Source organism: Bubalus kerabau, chromosome 21 (genome assembly GCF_029407905.1).
Source record: "Bubalus kerabau isolate K-KA32 ecotype Philippines breed swamp buffalo chromosome 21, PCC_UOA_SB_1v2, whole genome shotgun sequence".
NCBI lineage: Eukaryota > Metazoa > Chordata > Mammalia > Artiodactyla > Bovidae > Bubalus > Bubalus kerabau.
This window is the reverse complement of record NC_073644.1, coordinates 49,605,186-49,627,561: the sequence shown is the minus strand read 5'-3', so window position 1 is coordinate 49,627,561 and position 22,376 is coordinate 49,605,186. Positions and strand designations below refer to the sequence as shown.

General features: G+C 44.9%; 1 protein-coding gene across 2 annotated transcripts in view; it reads left to right on the top strand.

The window, feature by feature from the left end:
* The window catches only part of ST8SIA5 (ST8 alpha-N-acetyl-neuraminide alpha-2,8-sialyltransferase 5), a 75,761-nt gene that overhangs the window by 3,178 nt on the left and 50,207 nt on the right, over positions 1 to 22,376 (top strand). The window lies entirely within an intron of this gene.

The following is a 22,376-nucleotide window of genomic DNA, read 5'->3' as shown; positions in this document are numbered from 1 at the left end:
TATGGTGCCTGGCACATAGTAGGTTTTTGAAATGTTGGGTAATGGAGAAATGATTGAAAGCGCATACCTGCAGGGGTAGTGAACTCAGGAGACCAGTGACGATGTGGATCCCACTAAGGTAAGGGGGAGTGTAGGGAATGGGAAGTTCAGGGAAGGAGACAGATGTATTTTTGGGTCAGTGGCTTATTGGACTGAGAAGGACAGTTTAAACTCGGTTCACAGGGAGCTGCATGTGGTCCTTGAGTAGAGTAGTGATGTGATCCAAGCGAAGGAAGGCTCTCTGGGCCTTTCAAGAAAGGGGTAGAAAAGGGAGGAGGCTGGGAGGCTGTTGACACAGCCTGGTCAGAAGTGAGGAGAACGTGGTGCTGGAGGCAGATCTACTTGGGAGCTGGGGATTCATGCAGGCGGCCGTTCTTTGCTTCTGGGCTGAGCTGGGTGGATGTATTCAGCAGAGCCTTCATTGTCTGACATGACACAAAGAGCTCAGGGCCACAAACAGGGCCAGCTGTTCCAATGAGAATCAGGGACAGATTCCAGCAGAAGGAAGTGGGGGTGTGAGTCAGTGCACATTCTTTTTTTTTTTTAGATTGCCTGGCCACTCCCTGTGCTGTACAGGGGGTACTTCCAGGAAGGGAGGTGAAGGGGAGATGTAGAGAGGAAAGTGGGGCAGTACAGGTGGCTTAGTGGGCACCAGGTCTCTACTGGAGTGCCGGGGTCCAGCCTCAGCAGAGTCCAGGGATACCCTCAGGATGAACGGCATCGGCGAAAGATGACACAGGGAGACCAAGCTTAGGTGAAGCGGGTCTGCAGCTTTATTTTCAAAAGCAGCTTCTATACCCTGAGTTACACATTTCCAGAAGTGAAAGATGCAGAGTCATGCAGAGTCAGCTCAAGATTCCATCAGTTTTGACCTTTATTGAAACCAGGATGTTTTTTACATACCTTTTCATTTACAAGGGTCTTGTGTTATGTACATTATCTTCTGGCCAGGAGGCCTGTTGACATTTTATGACCCTTTTCTGATAAAGGTTGGTCAACCAGAAAACTTGTTTTCCCTTAAAGTGTTTTTTTCTTTATTTTTCCAATCTGTGTCACCCTCAGAAAGTACTAAATAAAGTTACATTCTTAAGGAGCAAAGGTGTAGTGGGTTACAGCAAAGAAAGAACTTATTAACTCAAAGGTCTTATGTTGCTAATACCAAGGCTACTACTTGTTTTTCTTACATTCCAACTATATCAACTAATGCACTCCCAGGCACACAAAGGGTAAGCAAGCATTGGCTCAACAATGCAGTATTATTGTAATAAAACGTTTTCACTGCTCGAAGGTCATGGTTGAGATGTTGTGAACAATCATATGCATTAGTTGCAAGAGTATGGATAAACCTGCCAAGCAAGCTAGAATGCCAACAGAGGGGTTAGAATTGAAATACTCCTTTCATGCCCAGGAGATTTATTAACTAGAGCCCTTAGTTGATTTTCTTCAGAGAAAGGTGGTCGGGGACAGCCCCCTGTTAATGTCAGAAGAGTTGGTGAAAGGCATAATATAGTAAACAGTAGACAGACAGACTTTGGTTTCAGGGTAGATGCTCGAGCAGGTCCAGGGAGTCCCTCGAGTCCTGATCCGCCTTGCCTGTCAGGTCTCCTCCGCATGACCTTGTCATGGGTGGGATCTCCTGTGCTGGCTCCCGGCATCAGAGAAGGTGTGCAGTATGTGGAATGAGAAGGAAAAGGCAAGAAACAGAACTGTGAAATTTGCCCTTGGTGTTTCTTGGCTTCCATGTCTGTTCTTGCTTGGACAAATACTTAATGAAGATTTCCTACACGCTGAACCGACAGTGATCTGCAAGACGGACGCAGCCCAGGGTCCCCAGGAACTCACAGTCTATGGGGAAGACAGAATGGCACGTAGCACATGCATAGGCCTCACGGGAAATGCGGACAGGGGACTCGAAGGATGCGGAGTGAGCCATAGCAAATTGGTTGGGATATCTTAAGGAGCAGGGAGGGAGGCATTTGAAGGGGGTCTTAGGGAAAGGGGAAATGACCCATAAGAAATAGAGGTGGATGGAAGGGGTATGAAACCCAGCTTGAATAACAGTTGAAAGGTTCAGGGGAGACTTGAGTCATTCTTCATAACACGTGTATAGCTGGGGGCCAGAGTGAGGCAGGCAGAGCCAGATTATGGAGAACTAAGTGGAAAGTGACTTCTTCCCTAATGGTTCAGTTGGTAAAGAATCTGCCTGTAATGCAGGAGACCTGGGTTCAGATGGCTGGGTTAGGAAGATCCCCTGGAGAAGGAAATGGCAACCCACTCCCGTAATCTTGCCCGGGAAATCCCATGGACAAAGGAGTCCATGGAGTAGCAAGAATCGGACACAACTTAGAGACTAAACCACCACAAGTGGGAAATATGTGAGAAGGAGCTTGTCTGGAGGAAAGAGGGTAACAAATTCACATCTAGATCTGCTCAGACACTGCAGGGCAATCCAACAACTCGTCGGAAAGGAGCTCAGGAACTGTGGGTGGACAAGAGCCAGACAAACAATGGGGATTTTGGTGTCACCACACATCAAAATCAGCGTTTTTCCAACTTTCATGATTGTTATACACTGTAAGTTATACCCGAGGACCCAGAACATACTCTCATACACATCCATCTGAAAGAAACATTCTGTGAAAGAATGTTTGACCTCATTATGAGAAATTCACTTTAATATTTTCTATTCTGCTTCATTAAAAATTCCATTTTACTTCATTTTTTTGTTTATATTTCAATACTCTTATTTTTTTTTTTACTCTTTTAAAATTTAAATTTATTTAATTGGAGGCTAATTACAATATTGTATTTGTTTTGCCATACATCAACAAGAATCCGCCACGGGTGTACACGTGTTCCTCATCCTGAACCCCCCTCCCCATTTTACTTTATTTAAAAAATAAATTCAGCCTTAAAAGGAAGGAAATTCTGATATATACTACACTATGGACAGACCTGGAAGACATTATACCAAGTGCTGTAAGCCAATCCCAAAAGGACTATATTGTATGGTTCCACTTATATGAGTTCTGTAGAGACATAAAGCAGAATGGTTGGTTGCCAGGGGCAACTTCAGGATGGAGGAATAAGAAATAAGTGTTTAATGGGTACAGAGTCTCAGTTTGGGGCGATGAAGTTTTGGGGCTAGACGCTGATGATGGCTGCACAACAATTGTGGTTGTGCTGAGTATCACTGAACTGTACACTGAAAATGGTTAAACTGGTAAATTTTATGTTTATTTTACCACAATAAAATTAAAAAAAATAATTCTGGGACATACTGCTGCATTGAGTTTTTAATCTATTGGATGAAACTCTCAATTAGAAAAACACTGGCCTGTGTGATGGAATTGGATGACATCTTACCCAGGGGAGAGCAGAGTGAAAGATGGCGATGGGCAGGGGCACAGAGGAGAGTCCCGAGGGCTTGCCTGCACAGAAGGGCTGGAGAGAGGAGAGCTGGCGTGGGAGCTGAGGCTGCAGAGAGGTGAGGGTGGAGGAGAGTGAGGAGACGGAGGTGCGAGGGGAAACTATGCAAAACGATACCTGGCTGGGAGTGGGCAACTGTGATGCACACTGTGGAGGGATCCATGCGAAAGGGCCTGCAGTTTTGGCAATAGGGCAAGGGCGGTTTGGGTGTGAATACTGGGAACATTATGTATTCATAGGATCTACTGATCTATAAATTCATAAAGTTTACCCATTTTCTAGAATGTGCTATGTTGTGCTTAGTCGCTGAGTTGTGTCCAACTCTTTGAGACCCAATGGACTGTAGCCCGCCAGGCTCCTGGGGGTGTGGAAAGCATCTCTACCTTTAAACTCTCCGCTGCTCCAAATCCCCTTTGTTAGTGCAAAAATCTTCACATAAACTCACATCACTGGAGTGTTCAGTTCAGTTCAGTCACTCAGTCATGTCTGACTCTTTTCGACCCCATGAACCACAGCACGCCAGGCCTCCCTGTCCATCACCAACTCCCAGAGTTCACCCAAACTCATGTCCATCCAGTTGGTGATGCCATCCAGCCATCTCATCCTCTGTTGTCCCCTTCTCCTCCTGCCCCCAATCCCTCCCAGCATCAGAGTCTTTTCCAATGAGTCAACTCTTTGAATGAGGTGGCTGAAGTATTGGAGTTTCAGCTTTAGCATCAGTCCTTCCAATGAACACCCAGGACTGATCTCTTTTAGGATGGACTAGTTGGATCTCCTTGCAGTCCAAGGGACTCTCAAGAGTCTTCTCCAACACCACAGTTCAAAAGCATCAATTCTTCGGCACTCAGCTTTCTTCACAGTCCAACTCTCACATCCATACATGACCACAGGAAAAACCATAGCCTTGACTAGACGGACCTTTGTTGACAAAGTAATGTCTCTGCTTTTTAATATGGTGTCTAGGTTGGTCATAACTTTCCTTCCAAGGAATAAGCGTCTTTTAATTTCGTGGCTGCAATCACCATCTGCAGTGATTTTGGAGCCCAGAAAAATAAAGTCACCCACTGTTTCCACTGTTTCCCCATCTATTTGCCATGAAGTGATGGGACCGGATGCCATGATCTTCGTTTTCTGAATGTTGACTTTTAAGCCAACTTTTTCACTCTCCTCTTTCACTTTCATCAAGAGGCTCTTTAGTTTTTCTTCACTTTCTGCCCTAAGGGTGGTGTCATCTGCATATATGAGGTTATTGATATTTCTCCCGGCAATCTTGATTCCAGCTTGTGCTTCCTCCAGCCCAGCATTTCTCATGATGTACTCTGCATACTGGAGTGTTAAAGACTTCAATTACTTACATTTTAGCAGAGGGGTAGCAAAAGAGCAATTACTGTTGTTTTTTTTTAAAGGTAGAAAGGACACTGTGTGATCTGGTGGCAACCTGCTGTTTAAACTTAATCTCAGAGGAGGACCAGGTAGACATGGGCCTTAATGCCCTCCTTCAGTGTCTCTCAGGAGCTTTATCATTCTCCGTAAAGAATGTGAACATCTTTGTTAGATTTATCTCTAGCTGCATAGTTTATAATGCTACTGTAAAAAAATCTTTAAAAAATTATATTTTCTGTCCATTTGTAGCTAGTGTAAAGAAATTAATTTGATTTCAATGTATATTGTTTTTATAAAACAGCAAGCTTGAGGATAGTAATAATAATCAACACATAATGATAGTAATTTATTTGTAGAGTCTTCTGGGATCTCTATGTAGACATTTTCTTCTTTCGTTGCAACCCTTTTACCTTAATTCACTTATCTTACTGTGCTGGCTAGAACCTTTGATAGAATGTTCAATAAATATGTCATAATGAATATCCTGGCTTTAATCCTGATTTTTTTTCTTAAAATTTATTTTTAAAGAGTAGCATTATTTAAATATAGTCATAAAATCCACCCATCTATGAATTCATAAACTTTATCCATTTGAAGTGTACAGTTAAATGGCTTTTAGTATATTTGAACAGTTATGCATCCCTCATGCCAATCAATTTTAGAACATTTTCCTTAAACCCCCAAAGAAACACTGTACCTCTTAGCCATCACCCCGTAGTACTCCTATACCTCCCATCTCTAGAGATGAATAAATACACTAATCTGTCTATTTAGATTTGCCTGTCCTGGACATTTCATGTGAATGGAAACATACAATGTGTGGTCTTGTGTACCTGACATCTTTCACTAAGCATATTTTCAACATTCATCTGTGTTGGAGCATATATCAGTACTTCATTTCTTTTTTTAATTTTTATTTTATATTGGAGTAGAGTTGATTAGCAATGTTGTGTTAGTTTCAGGTGTATAGCAAAGTATTCATTATACATATACATGTATTTAGCCTTTTTTCAAGTTCTTTTCCCATTAAGGTTATTACAAAATATTGAGCAGAGTTCCCTATACTATACAATAGGTCCTTATTGGTTATCTATTTTAAATATAAATCAGTATGTATATGGCAACCTCAAATCAGTACTTCATTTGTTTATTGGTGAATAATATTCAACTTATGGATATACCATATTTTGTTTATCATTAATGATGGAATTTCACATTTTTGCTATTGCTCATTTTTTGCTATTGCAATTTGCTATTGCGCTTTTTGCTATTTTGCTCATGGTATACAGCTGCCATGAGCATTGTACCATGGCTGTACATGTTTTTCTGTGGATGTGTGTCTTTGTTTCTCTTGGGTATACAAGTGGAATTGTTGAGTCATATGGCAACCCACTCCATATTTTTGCTTAGAAAATTCCACGGAGAGAGGAGCCTGGTGGCTACAGTCCAGAAGGTCACACAGTGCTGGACAAGATTGAGTACACACACACAACACACAGCGTGGTAACAAGTGGAATTGTTAGGTCACATGGTAACTCTGTGTTTCATCATTTGAAGAATTGTCAGACCGTCTTCTGAAATAGTGACACCATTTTACACTCCTTCCAGCAGGGTATGAGGAGTTTCACCACATTCTTGGAAACACTTGTTATTATATTTTTGATCATAGTCATCTTGGTGGTTTTGAAGTGGTATTTCATTATGGTTTTAATTTTGTGTTTTCATGATGGCTGGGGATGTGGAGCATTCTTTCCTGTGGTTATTATTAGCTGTATGTATTCTTTGGAGAAATGTCTATTCAGATTCTTTGCCCATTTTTAAATGGGATGGTGTGTCTTTTCATTATTGGATTGTAAGTGTTCCAAATATAAATTCCTTGTCAGATATACGATTTGAAAACCATTTCACTCATTTTATGGGTTCTCTTTTACTTTCTTGATAATGTCCTTTACAGCATGAATGTTGTAATTCTGATGAACTCCAATTCATCTGCTTTTTTCATTGGTTGCTTGTGTTTTGGGTGTCATATCCAAGAAACCATTGCCTATTTCCAATATCAAGTGTCACAAAGATTTACCCCTATGGTTTCTTCTAAGAGGATTTTTTTTGAATAGCTTTTTCTCTTACTTTGAGGTCTTAGATCCCTTTGAATTAATATTTGTATGTGGTGTCATTAATCCTGCTTTTAAGAGGAAGAATAGTGAAGTGTCACCATTGCATCTATCTGCTTAGTTTTATTTTGTTTTGTTTGTTGTCGTAGTTTTTTGCTTGTTTTGTTCCCTCTAGTAAGGAAAAGAAGGTTCCCTTATGGAATATGCTAAAAAGTTTTGTTGTGTTTAAATATTAATTTTAATCAGTTGCTTTTTTCTACATCTATTGGACTTTTTCTCCTTTACTCTTTTAAAAAAGTGCTTTGATTTATTTACTTTATGACTGCACCCCTCCTTAGTTGCGGCATGCAGGATCTTTAGCTGTGGCATGAGAATTCTTAGCTGTTGCATGTTGGAACTAGTTCCCTGAACAGGGGTTGAACTTTGGTTCCCTGCATTGGAAGCACAGTCTTGGCCACTGGACCACCAGAGAAGTCCTTCCTTTACTTTTTTGATGTGACTGTTGTTGTTTAATCGCCAAGTCATATCCAACTCTTTTGCAACCCCATGGACTGTAGCCTGCCAACCTCTGTCCATGGGATTTCATTGTGTTAATAGATGTTAAACTAGAATTTTAGAGACAAACACAGCTTGGTTTTGGTACCTTATTTGTTTCATACCATGTGAGATTTTGTTCTTTGGAAGGAATGATGCTAAAGCTGAAACTCCAGTACTTTGGCCACCTCATGCAAAGAGTTGACTCATTGGAAAAGACTCTGATGCTGGGAGGGATTGGCGGCAGGAGGAGAAGGGGATGACAGAGGATGAGATGGCTGGATGGCATCACTGACTCGATGGACGTGAGTCTGAGTGAACTCTGGGAGTTGGTGAGGGACAGGGAGGCCTGGCGTGCTGCGATTCATGGGGTCGCAAAGAGTCGGACACAACTGAGCGACTGATCTGATCTGATCTGATATTTTTATTTAAGATGTTGGATCTCATGCTCTTGAATGATGCTGCTGCTGTTGCTAAGTCGCTTCAGTCGTGTCCGACTCTGTGTGACCCCATAGACGGCAGCCCACCAGGCTCCCCCGTCCCTGGGATTCTCCAGGCAAGAACAATGGAGTGGGCTGCCATTTCCTTCTCCAATGCATGAAAGTGAAAGTGAAGTCGTTCAGTCGTGTCCGACTCTTTGAGACCCCATGGACTGCAGCCTACCGGGTTCCTCCGTCCATGGGATTTTCTAGGCAAGAGTCCTGGAGTGGGGTGCCATCGCCTTCTCTGTCTTGAATGATAGTGGCATGCAATTTTTAAAATGCTATCTTTGTCTAGTTTTAAAACCAGTCTTGTCAAATGAGTTGGGATGCTTCCTCTTTATCTATTTTCTGGAATAGTTTATGCAAGTTTGATATCTGTTTTCTGAAAGCTTGGTAGAATTCACCTGTACAGCCATCAGCACCTAATATTTTCCTTGTGGGAAGACTCTAAATTACCAATTTTGTCTCTTTAATGGTTCAAGGCTATTCAGGTTTTTATATTTCTTCATTCAGTTATTGGTAAATTATATTTTTCCAGAAAATTTTCAAAAATGTTCAGATTTATCTGCACAAAGTTTATAATATTCTCTGTTACATCTCAGGTTTTGGTTCCTTTTCTATTCCTAACATTGTTTCTTTTTTCTATTTTTAAATGATCTTTATTAAATGACTGATTTTGGGCTTTGTTGATTTTTCTCTTGTAACTTTCCTATCGAATTCATTAATTTTTTTTTGCTTTGGTTTTATTCTCATATTATTTTTCTAGCTTCTTAAGTTGGATGCTCATCTTTGTAATTTTCAGTCAGTCGAACTTGGGTCTCCCGCATAACAGGCAGATTCTTAACCATCTGAAATGCCCCTTTCAGTCTTAAGTATTTTCCAATGTAAGCTTTTTAGGTTATAATATTTCCTCTAAATAACTCTGTAGTTAAATTTCTATGATTTGGGATGGTGATGATGATGACAACGATTCAGAATTGTCTTAGATTTACAATGTGCCACACACCAGTCTAAGCGCTTTGTATGTTACCGCTCTGAATTCTAACAACAAATAACAGATACAATCACTACTGTCATTTTATAGACGAGGTAACTGAGGCACAGTGACGTTAAGTAATTCGATCCTAGTCATATAGCTCCTTTTCATTACCTTGAAGTATTTTAATTATCTTGAATTCCAAATATTTTCTAATTTCTCTCATGATTTATTTATATTTGCTCGTAAAGTTTGGAGAAGGGATAAGGTACCCACTCCAGTATTTCTGGGCTTCCCTGGCGGCTCAGCTGGTAAAGAATCCTCCTGCAGTGCAGAAGATCTGGGTTCAATCCCTGGGTTGGGAAGATCCCCTGGAGAAGGGAAAGGCTACTCACTCCAGTATTCTGGCTTGGAGAATTCCATGGACTGTATAGTCCATGGGATCACAAAGAGTCGGACATGACTGGATTCTTTCCTGCTCGTAAATTTAGAAGTGTTTTGAAAGTTCCAGATTCTTTCTTTACATACTTTTTTGAATTTTTAACCCAAATGAATTGTGATGTGATGTTTATAAGGCTGATTCCTTGAAATTTGTTGAGATTTTCTTTGCGGTCTAGTATGTGGTTGATTTTCATAAATATTATTTGTGTACTTGAAAAAAATGTGATTCTCACATTGCTAGGTACAGTATCCTTACATATCTTTTCAATCAGTGTTTTTTAATTTTTTAGTCTTCTGTATCCTCACTGGTTTTGTTTGTTTTTAGTTTTTTGGTTCACTTGTTCTGTCGATTTCTGAAAGATACATGTTGAAAATTTCCTCCACGATAGTCGATTTATTAGTTTCTCCTTATCAACTTACCAGGCTTTACGTTAAACATTTTGAAGTGATGCTACTGGACGCATGCTAGTTCAGTATGCATACTATTGTCTTTCTAGTGAACTGAATCTTTTATTAAAATGTAGGGAGTTTCTTTGTTTTTAGTAATGTTTTGAGCCTTCAATTTGATGTTGTCTGAAATGAATATAGTGAGGCAGTTTTCATTTGGCTAGTATTTGCTTGTCACATCTCTCTTTATCCTTTTTTTCCCCAACATTTCCATGTCTTTCATTCCATGTCTCTGTAACCGACATATAGCTACAGTTTTTATATTTAGTTTGACAGCCTTTATCTTTTACTTGGGAAGTATAATGTATCTACATTTATTGTGATTACTAATGAATAGCATAGGATGTTAGAATATTATTTCTACCATTATATTTTGTGTTTTTTATGTGTTCTTCTTTACTTGCTTTTCCTACCTTGATTTTGAATTGTTTGTGTTTTCCTGGCTGAAGGAGGAGGTTTCTAAGAAGAATCTTTATCTTGGGTAGCCCCTGTTGCCGTTGCAAGGGAAGCATGGATCATGGGGATTGACCGGTGCTGCTAGGACTGCTGCTGTTTCTAGAACTCATCTACGGCTTCTTTCCTTGCCAGATCATTCATCCATTTAAGAAGGAGTTTTATACATATTGTGAATATATATATATATATATATATATATATATATATATATACACACACACACACATATACACACATATGGACTTCCCTCGTAACTCAGTTGGTAAAGAATCTGCCTGCAATATAGGAGACCCGGGTTCGATTCCTGGGTTGGGAAGATCCCCTGAAGAAGGAAATGGCAACCCACTCCAGTATTCTTGCCTGGAGGATCCCACGAACAGAGGAGCCTGGCAGGCTCTCACATCCATCAGGTTGCAAGAGTTGGACATGACTTGGCGACTAAACCACCACCACCATATATATATTAGGTGTATTTTAGGCTGCAGTCCATGGGGTCGCTGAGGGTCGGACACGACTGAGCGACTTCACTTTCACTTTTCACTATCATGCATTGGAGAAGGAAATGGCCACCCACTCCAGTGTTCTTGCCTGGAGAATCCCGGGGACGAGGGAGCCTGGTGGGCTGCCATCTATGGGGTCACACAGAGTCGGACACGACTGAAACCACTTAGCAGCAGCAGCAGCAGCAGCAGCATTTTGTAATGGGAGATGTTGCAGATTGGGGTCCCTGGAAAGAAGACTCTTTTCAGAGATTTGAAAAGGATGTTCAAATTACCAGAAATTTTAACAGATTTAAACAGGATGTTTATTCAGATGTGTTCTGGGATCAACACCTAAAGAAGGAAGAAGGACCAAGGAGCCGCGGAGTGTTCCCTGAGTTGAGGCTTCCTCAGGGTGAGGAGGCTGGGCCTTTGTACCTTTAGGTTGAATTTTTAGTCACTGGATGCAGATGCTTTTGGAAGAGAGTGTGGTCTTGGCCAAGTTGGCTCTCCTTATATGGGGTGATTCCCAGAGGAAACTGAGAGTTGGGGGCTGTCAGCTCTTGGTACCCCAGCAGGTCAGGAGGAAATCCTTCATTCCTGAAGGGGCACCTGCCACAGAGAGGTTTTCAGCATGCCATTTTGCCAGAGATAGAAACTCTAGAATATCTCCATCCCCTATGTCCTCTCCAAACAAAAGTACACCCCCATGATCAACCTGTGCCTGAAGCCCCACTTTTTTTTTTTTTTTAAAGAACAGAGTTGCCCAGTATAGCATAGACAGAACAATCTGCCCTGCAGGTCCCGAAAGGATCAGCTGAAAGAGAGTAGGGGATCACCTGACTCTTAAAGGAGACCGTTGCTCCTGCCAGCCGAGGGTCTTTCACACATCACATCTGTCCTGACTCTGCAACTTTATACCAACTTTTCCCTATCTGTTGTGCCCTCCCAGTTATCTCTCTGCCAGTCCCAATCCTGCTTCTCCTTCTGTTCTCGGCCCACAGTGTGCATCCCTGCTCTGAATTCATAGCACCTGTGCTAGCTGTACTCAGCACAGTCTGCCCAGGGCTGCCCTGTTGCCTTCTATGTGATAGCACAGCAGGCAGGACCCTAGACTGGACCTGCCTTATCCTGCCTGATGTAGACAGGACTCTTCCGTACTCTTTCCTCCAGCCTTCCTCTTTCCTGCACCTCGAGGGTACAGATCTGGGCTGCCTGCATATGGCTTGTGCAGGCCTGAGATTTGAGGATATGAAATTGGGTCAAGGAAAGGTACAGCCTGACTTCATGCTGTATCTCAAGTATGCATTCAAAGGCTCTCACTGCTGATCCCACACTCCCCCTCAGTTCAGTTCAGTTCAGTTGCTCAGTTGTGTCCGACTCTTTGTGACCCCATGAACTGCAGCACGCCAGGCCTCCCTGTCCATCACCAATTCCCGGAGTCCACCCAAACTCATGTCCATCGAGTCAGTGATGCCATCCAGCCATCTCATCATCTGTCATCCCCTTCTCCTCCTGCCCCCAATCCCTCCCAGCATCAGAGTCTTTTCCAATGAGTCAACTCTTCGCATGAGGTGGCCGAAGTATTGGAGTTTCAGCTTTAGCATCAGTCTTTCCAAAGAACACCCAGGACTGATCTCCTTTAGGATGGACTAGTTGGATCTCCTTGCAGTCCAAGGGACTCTCAAGAGTCTTCTCCAACACCACAGTTCAAAAGCATCAATTCTTCGGCACTCAGCCTTCTTCACAGTCCAACTCTCACATCCATACATGACTACTGGAAAAACCATAGCCTTGACTAGACGGACCTTTGTTGGCAAAGTAATGTTTCTGCTTTTCAATATGCTATCTAGGTTGGTCATAACTTTCCTTCCAAGGAGTAAGCGTCTTTTAATTTCATGGCAGCAGTCACCATCTGCAGTGATTTTGGAGCCCCCCAAAATAAAGTCTGACACTGTTTCCACTGTTTCCCCATCTATTTCCCATGAAGTGATGGGACCAGATGCCATGATCTTCATTTTCTGAATGTTGAGCTTTAAGCCAACTTTTTCAGTCTCCTCTTTCACTTTCATCAAGAGGCTTTTTAGTTCCTCTTCACTTTCTGCCATAAGGGTGGTGTCATCTGCATATATGAGGTTATTGATATTTCTCCCGGCAATCTTGATTCCAGCTTGTGCTTCTTCCAGCCTAGTGTTTCTCATGATGTACTCTGCATATAAGTTAAATAAGCAGGGTGACAATATACAGCCTGCTGCTGCTGCTGCTGCTATGTCACTTCAGTCATGTCCGACTCTGTGCGACCCTGCAGACAGCCGCCCACCAGGCTCCCCCATCCCTGGGATTCTCCAGGCAAGAATACTGGAGTGGGTTGCCATTTCCTTCTCCAATGCATGAAAGTGAAAAGTGAAAGTGAAGTTGCTCAGTCGTGTTCGACTCTTAGCGATCCCATGGACTGCAGCCTACCAGGCTCCTCCATCCATGGGATTTTCCAAGCAAGAGTACTGGAGTGGGGTGCCATACAGCCTTGACGTACTCCTTTTCCTATTTGGAACCAGTCTGTTGTTCCATGTCCAGTTCTAACTGTTGCTTCCTGACCTGTATATAGGTTTCTCAAGGGACAAAGCCTTGTTCACTGGAGAAACAGGCATGACCCCCAAGAGGTGGGGATGACAGGACTGGAGTATCTACCTGGGGTGCTTCTGGAGGGGAAGAGTGCCTCGTGGGGATGGAGTGGAGCTGGCGGGTACCCTCAGGATGGGGAAGGGGCTGAGCTGATCACCACCCTGGGTTTGTGCTTTGCTGGCAGAACAGCTATAGTCTTGCTCATCAGAGCAAGTTTTGATGGCGCTCCTGCTGTAGGGCTAGGACTGGGGGGCGGCAAGCAAGGCACCCAGGGGACAAAGTTAATGGAACTCCCTCTCCGGTGTCAACTCTGCACTTGCACCAGCTAGAGGGTGGGGCCTCCTGGGTCTTGTGCCCTGGCCCTGGGCTCTCTGTGCCCAGCCTGCACAAGCTGCTGAGTGTTAGGGAGCTTCCTGTCCTTTGCCCGGTGTCCCTCAGGGGCACAGTGCTGCCCTCTCACAGCTCGCTCTTGATCATCTCTCTCTACTTTTTTTTCCTTTTGATATTTGTGCTTTCCAGGCAAATTTCACCTCTTAGAGGTTTCTCCTCTTTGACTTATTCAGGCTCGTTCACTTCTCATCTAATAACCTCTCATCCAGTAATTCTCTCATTTAGCTCTTCACTCGATGTGTGGGAACCCCCTCCATATACATACACTACAGGTGATGGATTCATTGGGCAATAATATAAATTATTAGCATTCATTAAGGGCTCATGAGCCAGGCTCTAACCTAAGCAGATAATCCTAAAGAAGGATTATCTCATTCAATCCTCACATTAGTCCTGTTAAACAGATACAGTCATCCTCATTTAATACACAGAGAGGATGAGTAAGTTGTATAGGTTTGCACAGTTTGTAAGACCCTTGAAAGAGATATTTCATTCATTTCTGAATTCACAGGACCTGGCATAGAGCCTGACATTAATTGCTGAATGAATGATGCATACAAAGGGAATCCTCAACTTTTTCCCCAATAATCAATGAACGTCCACTAAACATTCAGTTTTATGCTGGTGGAAAGGTTAGGTTACTAAAGAATCATCAGCTATTTTACATGTCCTTAAGGAACTTACAGAACACTGAAAGAGACAAGCATGAAAAATAGGTAAGACTGTGTATAAATAAATTAGTCTTGTGGCATAGACTATAAATCTTGTAGATTTCAGAGGAGACAGCAATCAGGGTGGTGAGTGGTCAGGTGGGACCCAAGGTGGGCTCAGAGAACTTGTGGGTTTCAGAGACTGGATTTAGGGTGACTCTGGGGGACAGGCTGTGGTGTTGAGTCTGGAGGAGCAGGTGATGGAAGTCACTGAAGGTGTCTACATTTCTCTTTGTCTTCTGGTTCTGTGAGATCAATAGCCTCTCTGGTCCCAGTTTAGTCTTATGCAGTATGAGTGGGAGGCCAAGGTACTCTTGTCTCTTCCCACCCTGATGACACTTGTCACTGGCCAGGTTTTGCCAATCCCTCTGGGAGGGGCCCACAGGTCCTGCCAAGGCTCTGGACTGTGGGGGGATGGACGTGAGGCAGGTAAGCCGGAGGTGTGTGTGGGGTACTGTGCATAGAGGAGGCTGGGGTTATTGGGAGGGGAGAAGAAGAATAAAATCCACAGATGCTTAGGTTCCTTAAAGTCAGCCCTCTGTACCCTGGGGTTTCACATTCACTGCTTTAATCAACCATGGATGTGGAACCCGCCAATGTGAACCGTACCACAGTCTGGGGGCTCACACAACAGAATGTTATTGTCACACGGTTGTGGTGGCTGAAGTCTGAGATCAAGGCATCGATCGGCAGGGTCTGAGGGCCGTGAAGGAGAATCTGCTCCCCACCGCCCCCTAGCTTCTGGTGGTTTGGGGGTAGTTTTCGACACTCTGGCCTGTAGACCTCTGCCTTCATCTTAACAGGGTTTTCTCCCTGCGTACATGTCTGTGTCCCTTTCTTTATAAAAACACCAGTTATACTGGATTAGGGGTCCATCATACTCCAGTGTGACCTCATCTTTTTAAATTTTTAAATTATTTCTTACTTGGCTGCGCCAGGGCTTAGCTGTGGCACACAGGATCTTCAGTCTTCCTTGCAGCAGGATCTTTAGTGGTGGCATGTGAACTCTTAGTTATGACATGTGGGATCTGGCAGCCTGACCAGGAATGGAACCCAGGCCCCCTGCATCGGGAGTGCGGAGTCTTACGCACTGGACCCCGAGGGACGTCCCCAGTTCTTACCCACTGGACCACCAGGGAAGTCCCCACATGACCTCATGATAATTTAACTAATTACATCTGCAACGACCCTATTTCCAAATAAGGTCACTCTGGGATTGGACTTCAGTATCTGATTTTCTTGCTATCTGGGGAGGGGACCCAATTCAACCCAAAAGAGTCAAAGGACCTAATAGGAGCCAAGGCCGGGGAAGGCATGACTTGATTGGCGTTTGGCTGGACTGGGTTCCAGAGGTTTGCGGAACAGTGTTGGGGGGCGCTAACCTAGGAGGCACCTGCTCACATAGACTCTGGGCCTGTCCTACGATGGAGAAAGTAGAACTAGTGGGAGCTCTTGACATGGAGTGGTTGGAATGAATGCTAGGATGAGTGTTTGAAGGGAACTTCCCCCCATATCCACATCACTCCTCTGCTGTCCGAGGAGGGAAGGGGTCTCCACTCTGCTAGCCGTGGTGCTCTGTCTGCAGTCTGAGCGCTGGAGGAAGTTGGAAGGCTGGTGTGTGTGTCCCCTGAGGACCCCATGCTCCTCCTAAAGGTGGCCCCCACTGTGGAATAAACGTTGAGCAGATATTTAGCAAAGAGTAGTTGGAAGAGGTGTGAGATTTTTGGATGGTCTTGGGTGCTCGCTTTTGTGAGTCTGGGGCTGAGAGTGGAGGTCTGGAAGGCCAGGCCAGGGAGCGGACTGTTTGGAGGTTGACTGGGGGAGCCCAGCATCTCTGTGGTGCAAGGCTTGATGGGGGTGTGAGGTTGCCCCCGAGTTGTACCTGGAGCTCCTCTGGTTCCTCTCTCTGGACCCTCCCCTGGCTAGTGCCCCCATGCGCACCCTCTCCTGTACCCGCCTGAGCACTGGCAGAACCTGGACTCCCCTGGGCCACTCCTTAGCCAGAGGCCTCTGCAGAACCATGAACATTCCTGGCATCTGGGAGGCTCTTGGGCACCAGGGGCCTTTCGAGGAGGCCAGCCCGCTGCCATCTGTCCGCAGACCCCCACTTACTCCAGCGCCCGCGACTTGCTCCACTAGCTTTCTCTCTTCCCACCTGGAGGTGGAGAGTGTTGGGGCGTTGCCGATGGAGCAACCCCTGCCCTTGTCCCCAGCAGGCTGCCACCTGCACCATCTTTTCTGTTGCCCCCAATGAAAGGCCCCCACAGGCAACTGGAAGATGAACCCACTTCTCTTTTCCCCTGAGGTTCTTCTCATTCAGGGTGAAAGTTACCATCAGGGAAATAATGTGAGTCACTAGTGAGTCAGGATGGAGACCAGGCAAGGAAGTACATGGAACCTGGTAATTATGCCTATTCATCCTCCTGCAAAGGCTTCCCAGCTGGCAGGCACTTCCGCTGTGAGCTGGGTGGGAAGGGTCCACACCTTCTCTGAGGGGGTCTTCCTGACTACCCACCCCAGCTCTTCTTGTAGACCTGGGGATGGCGGAGGACTGTGAGAGGTGGGAGAGGGCAATCTGTGTGCCCCAGGAGGGCCAAACCCCCAGAATCTTGGGGGCCCACCTGAGGTGTTTGCTCAGAAGAGATTCCTGGTCACCTCCCTTGTAGATGACTTTGAGGGGCCACAGAAAGGTGGACTGTATCACCTGCTGCCTGCCCTAGACTCCTTGCCAGCCCCAGAACAAACCATGGGACTCATGCTTCAGGCCACTGCAGGTGCCAGGCCTTTTCTGGACCATTCTTCTCCAGGATCCACCTGTTCCCTCATCGCTTCCTACCCTGCTGAGATGTCACCTTCTCCAGGAGGAGACCACAGTCTGTGGAGCAGCCCCTCACCCCCAACTCCTCTTCCCTCTTGCTATCCTTTATTTTTTCCACAGCACTTTTCACCATCTGACACATTACATGTTATGTTGCCTGTTAGATTATCTGTCTCACCGTAGTCGAAATGAAGTGTTGCTGGGGCAAGACCTTGCTAATTTCTTCTCTGTTGAACCCCAGCCAGGCATGACTGTTCAACAAATATAGAACAATAATATAAATATTTGATATATATATATATATACATTTATAATGGAATAAAAATAGCATGAATGGATAAAGGAAAGATATCCTGTCGGCTGTGAGGTACAACATAAGTACTTTGCTGATTCATAACAGAAGAGTGGTTATACATTTTATTTGAGAAGCTTGGTGTGAACGAAATGGCTCATTTCCTCACTTTTCCTTTAATTAAAAAAAGTAGACTAAACTATATCCATCAGCTGGTGGGAAATCTAGTCTGTTTAGTCTACTGAGGTGCCTTCCTTCCGCCTTTGAAGGGTTGTGTGGGGATCCTGGAGGCTTGTGTGGAATGAAACAGTTGCGGGGCTCCCCAGGCCAACCCCCACCTCAGGCAGTCCAGTCACTGCTCCCTGGAAGCTTCTGGAAGTCTGGATCCAGCCTCCCAAGGTGCTCCAATAAGCAGTCTTTGGGAGGCCCTCTGTCCGCGTAGAGGGGGATGTAAAGACCCCGCACTGGAGACATCGTGGGCTTCCGGCACTTGAGGAATCTTCCACTCAGCCATGGTCCTGCCCACCCGTCCCCAGAGCCGAAGGCCCGCCCGCCGCCCCCCAGGTCAGTCTCGCACAGTTTCTTCAGGGAACTGTGAAGCTTTCAGTCCTCACCACCCACATGGCCCTAGAGTAAGAGGTTGAAAAAGCCACATTACCTTTTCGGAATGGAGGAGCGAGAATGCACATGAATAATTCAATAGATTAGCCTCCCACGAAAGTTAAGAACTGACGTTTTGTGAATGATTTTCTTCTTTTTTTTCCCCAAATAGAGCTGACTCAAGGTTATCTTGTCATAACAGCAGCTCAGTCATTTGCGTTCCTAATATACGCTTTGTCTGGAGGAAGGGAAAGGGCAGCTGCAGGCTAGGCTCAGGAGCTGCACGCCCTGGCCTTCCCCCGTGGCTGCCTTTTGTGACGGTGAGTGTGTCTGCTGCACAGGAGGCAGAGGCTGAGGGTTGTTGCTGACCCAGCCCCCAAGATGGAAGATCCCAAGGCGTGCTGAGTCCTGGCATAGCATCCAGCATTTTGGTGGTTGAACTGGGAGTCAAGGCTCTGGCTCCCAGGCCTGGCTTTGCCTCCAGCTGACTGAGAGGTAACTTCCCGTGCTCTGCCTCAGTTTCCTCAGCTGAGATGGGCGGCACACACTCTGTCTCCCTCTTTGCACTAGGGTCAGCTTCAAACAGAGGATATAAGTCAGGGCTACCAATGGGGATTCCCCAGGCTGTGGGTAGCTCACAGCAGGGAGTATTTGGTCTACACAGCATTTAAAAATTGGCAAATTAAAAATAAAAGTCTGGCTATCCAGCATCTCTTGGAAGGATGAACAAAATGGCAACATAAGGCTCATCTTCCCACATGGCAGCAATGAGCTGGGGCTCAGGGCACCTACCTGGGCAGGTGTAGCGTGAGATAACCCCTGGTCCCTGCTGCCTTTGCTTCACTCACTCAGTTCATTCACCGTCTTCTTCCTTGGTGAACTTTGCTCCGTGGTGGAAGTAAAGCACTTTGTGGGAACGTATGGGTTGTTTTAAACAGGGTGTGTCCCAGGTGAAATGGCCCAAGGCCCAAGGAGAGTGAAGACAATGATTGGTTAAGGGAGAGGAAGGGTGTTATGGGACTATTCATCACTTTAGAGGTCAATGTCAGGGAATGAGAGTGGCCCTTCTGGCCAGCTCAGGGTCTCTCGGGGGGCAAAGGCGTCACGTTCTTAGTGGGCCCACTAGCTTGAGATCAAGTTGACTCAAGAAAAAGAGGTGGATTTGGTTCTATTCTTGGTCACAATCGCAGTTAAGAAGGGCTTAAAAGCTGAGCTAAAGCTCAACTGCTGCAGCCGCTTCTGGCTGCTGATCCTTAGGCACCGATCCTAACCGGACCCTGGGCTCTCTGGATGGGGTTGGGGGAGGACAAAGGGCCACAGGCTGGTGACCCCCACAGCAGGTCACCAGGCACTGAGGGGCTTGGGTGGCAGCAGTTACTCAGGAGAGAGGCATGAAACTCTGGAGCTGCTCCTCTCAAATCTCAGCTTGAAAAAACCTCCCCGGCTTGGTTTTCCCAGTTTTTCCTTGCTGTGTTCGTGCCAGATCTCCTCAATCCCTTCTGTTCGTGCAGCATGAAAAGAGTTACCAGAATGCTTTTGCACCTGCTTTTTCTCACTTGAGAAAGTCCAAGTGTTATTTACTGAGGACCTACTGGGTGCCTCCAAAGGTCTACAAAGTCATCTGTGATCTCTGTATTGCTCAGAGTCCACATTGTTTCTGTGATTATTAAATAATACATGTTTGTCTTAGAGCTTATGGAAAGGACAGCAAAGTATAAATAAGCAGGGGAAAAAATTCCCTCATCATACCACACTCAGAGACATATTAGTTTTAGGGAATGTTTTCTCCTCGCCTTTGCTCTAAGCACTGTTTTTGTAAAAGAAATGAGATCATAGCGAACATGTATTCTATTTATTAATTTTTTGCTTATGTTAATGATTTCCCTGCACCTTTTAAAATGACTTCATAGACACAATATTTTGGGGCCCACGTGGCCACATGTCATTTAGCACTGTAGTTCTTTAGCCTCTCCCCAACGCTGGGTATTTAGGATGTTTCCTGATTAATAAAAGACCCCAGACAACTGTCTGTCTGGTTCAAAGCCCTTTGATCTGTCAACAAAAATTCAATTAACCATCAAGTTAAGAAAGAAGAAAGGGAATTTTGTCCCAGCCAAACTGAAGATTATAACCTGGGAAGCAGAATCAGAGAAAGCTCTGAGAACTGTTCCACGTTTTGTCAAAGTCACAGACATATGCATTTAAAAAAAATTTTATTTATTTTAATTGGAGGTTAATTACTTTACAATGTTGTGGTGATTTTTGCCATACATTAACATGAATCAGCCGTGGGTGTACATGTGTCTCCCATCCCGAAGCCCCCTCCCGCCTCCCTCCCCATCCCATCCCTCTGGGTTGTCCCAGTGCACCGGCTTTGAGTGCCCTGTTTCATGCATCAGACTTGGACTGGTCATCTATTTCACATAAGACATACAGATTTTTGAGATAAAGGATTTTGCATCAGAATGACATACTGATATTTTCTATAAAGTTCACCAAGGGTGCATAGTCCAGGTGAACACGCACCAAGGGAATAGCAAGTCAGCATGACCCGCTACAGAGCTGGGAAAGAGCACTCTTGTTTTGAGAAGTTACATTGCTAGCATCAGAATAAAGAAAAAGACAACAACAATCTTTCCGGTTGAGCAGGCACTCCCATCTTACAGGAGCTCTGTCTGCACATTAATGCAGATGAAGCCTGCTCATCAGGGAGGGAGAAGGCCCAAACCACAGAGAGATAATTTTATATTTAACTTTTCTTGTCCTGCCTTAAAATATAAATTTTATTTCATCAGATCAAAGTTGGATCATTTCCTAAGGATCAGTTTCTAGAAGGGGTATCATGGGGACTGAATGTATAAACACTCTTAAACCTTTTGATCCATCTTCCTAAGTTCTTTTCCAGAAACGTGGGTGACACCAATGACCAGCCCTCGGTATTAACATTACATTTATCTTGTCAACCTGATAGGTTAATAAAAAAGGATTGCTTTAATTTCATTTGCATGTACTTTGGTTATTAGGGGCTTCGCTGGTGGCTGAGACGGTAAAGAATCTGCCTGCAATCCGGGAGACTTGGGTTTGATCCCTGGGTCAGGAAAATCCCCTGAGGAAGGGAATGGCAACCCACTCCAGTATCCTTGCCTGGGAAATCTCATGGACAGGGGAGCCTGGTGGGCTACAGTCTATAGGGTCACACAGAGTTGGACACGACTGAGTGACTTACACTTTCACTTTCACACTTGGTTACTAGTGAGGTTAAACCCACACCACAATTTACCTAGATTTTGCGTGTATAAGATTCAAAAAGCAGAAAAGGCTATGGATCTGGAGAGTAAGACTTCTTCTCAGCTGGTGCTCCAACAGCTTTCTTGTCTTCTCTGGCAGAGAACACAGAGTGAGATGTGTTTAAATTGTGTTATTAGATTTAAGCTGTAGGTTATTAGACTTAAGTTTATGTTATTAGATTTAAGCTCTTATATGTATGTTCACATTTACATATCTGCTTTTGTGGGCTGTTTATATCCTTAGGTTGAGGATTATTTCTCCTTTTGACGGGTGAGGAAACTGAGGCTTCGGGAGGTAAAAATGCCAAGAGTCACACGATTGCAAAAGGGAGTGGGCTCTGGGGGCATCTCTACCCAGGAATCTTTGGAGGCAGGAATGGGGTAGCTGCAGGCACAGGTGACGGAGAGGCTCTGGGAGTGCCTTCTTATCCAGCAATGTCTCCCTTATCAAACTTTTGCTGCTGCCTGAAATCCCACCAAAGGCAGGCCCGCAGCCTGGCCAGTCCGGTTTCTGACACCTGGGAAAGGCGGTTTCTGTGGCGAGCACTGAACGGGACATGGGCCAAGCCCTGGCCCTGCATCCTCTGCTCTGCTTTTCCAGTGCCCTCACCCCCAACCCCACTCCCTGGCCTGTGGCCCTTCAAATCCAGCCTCTCCATGCCTAGTGCCCACTACTAACGGTCCTCCAATTTTATATACTACAACTCATCTCTTGGCGTGAAAGTTAGAAACACCTGCTACCACCCCAGGAAGGTTGGACCCAGTGAGCCATCTGGAGTGTGCCCTCTGCCCCTGCTCCCCAAATACCTTGCTTCTTCCTCTTTCCTGGGACGTGAAAACCTCCTGCTCTAATTTTCGCCAAGGATCCTGGAGTTTTAGA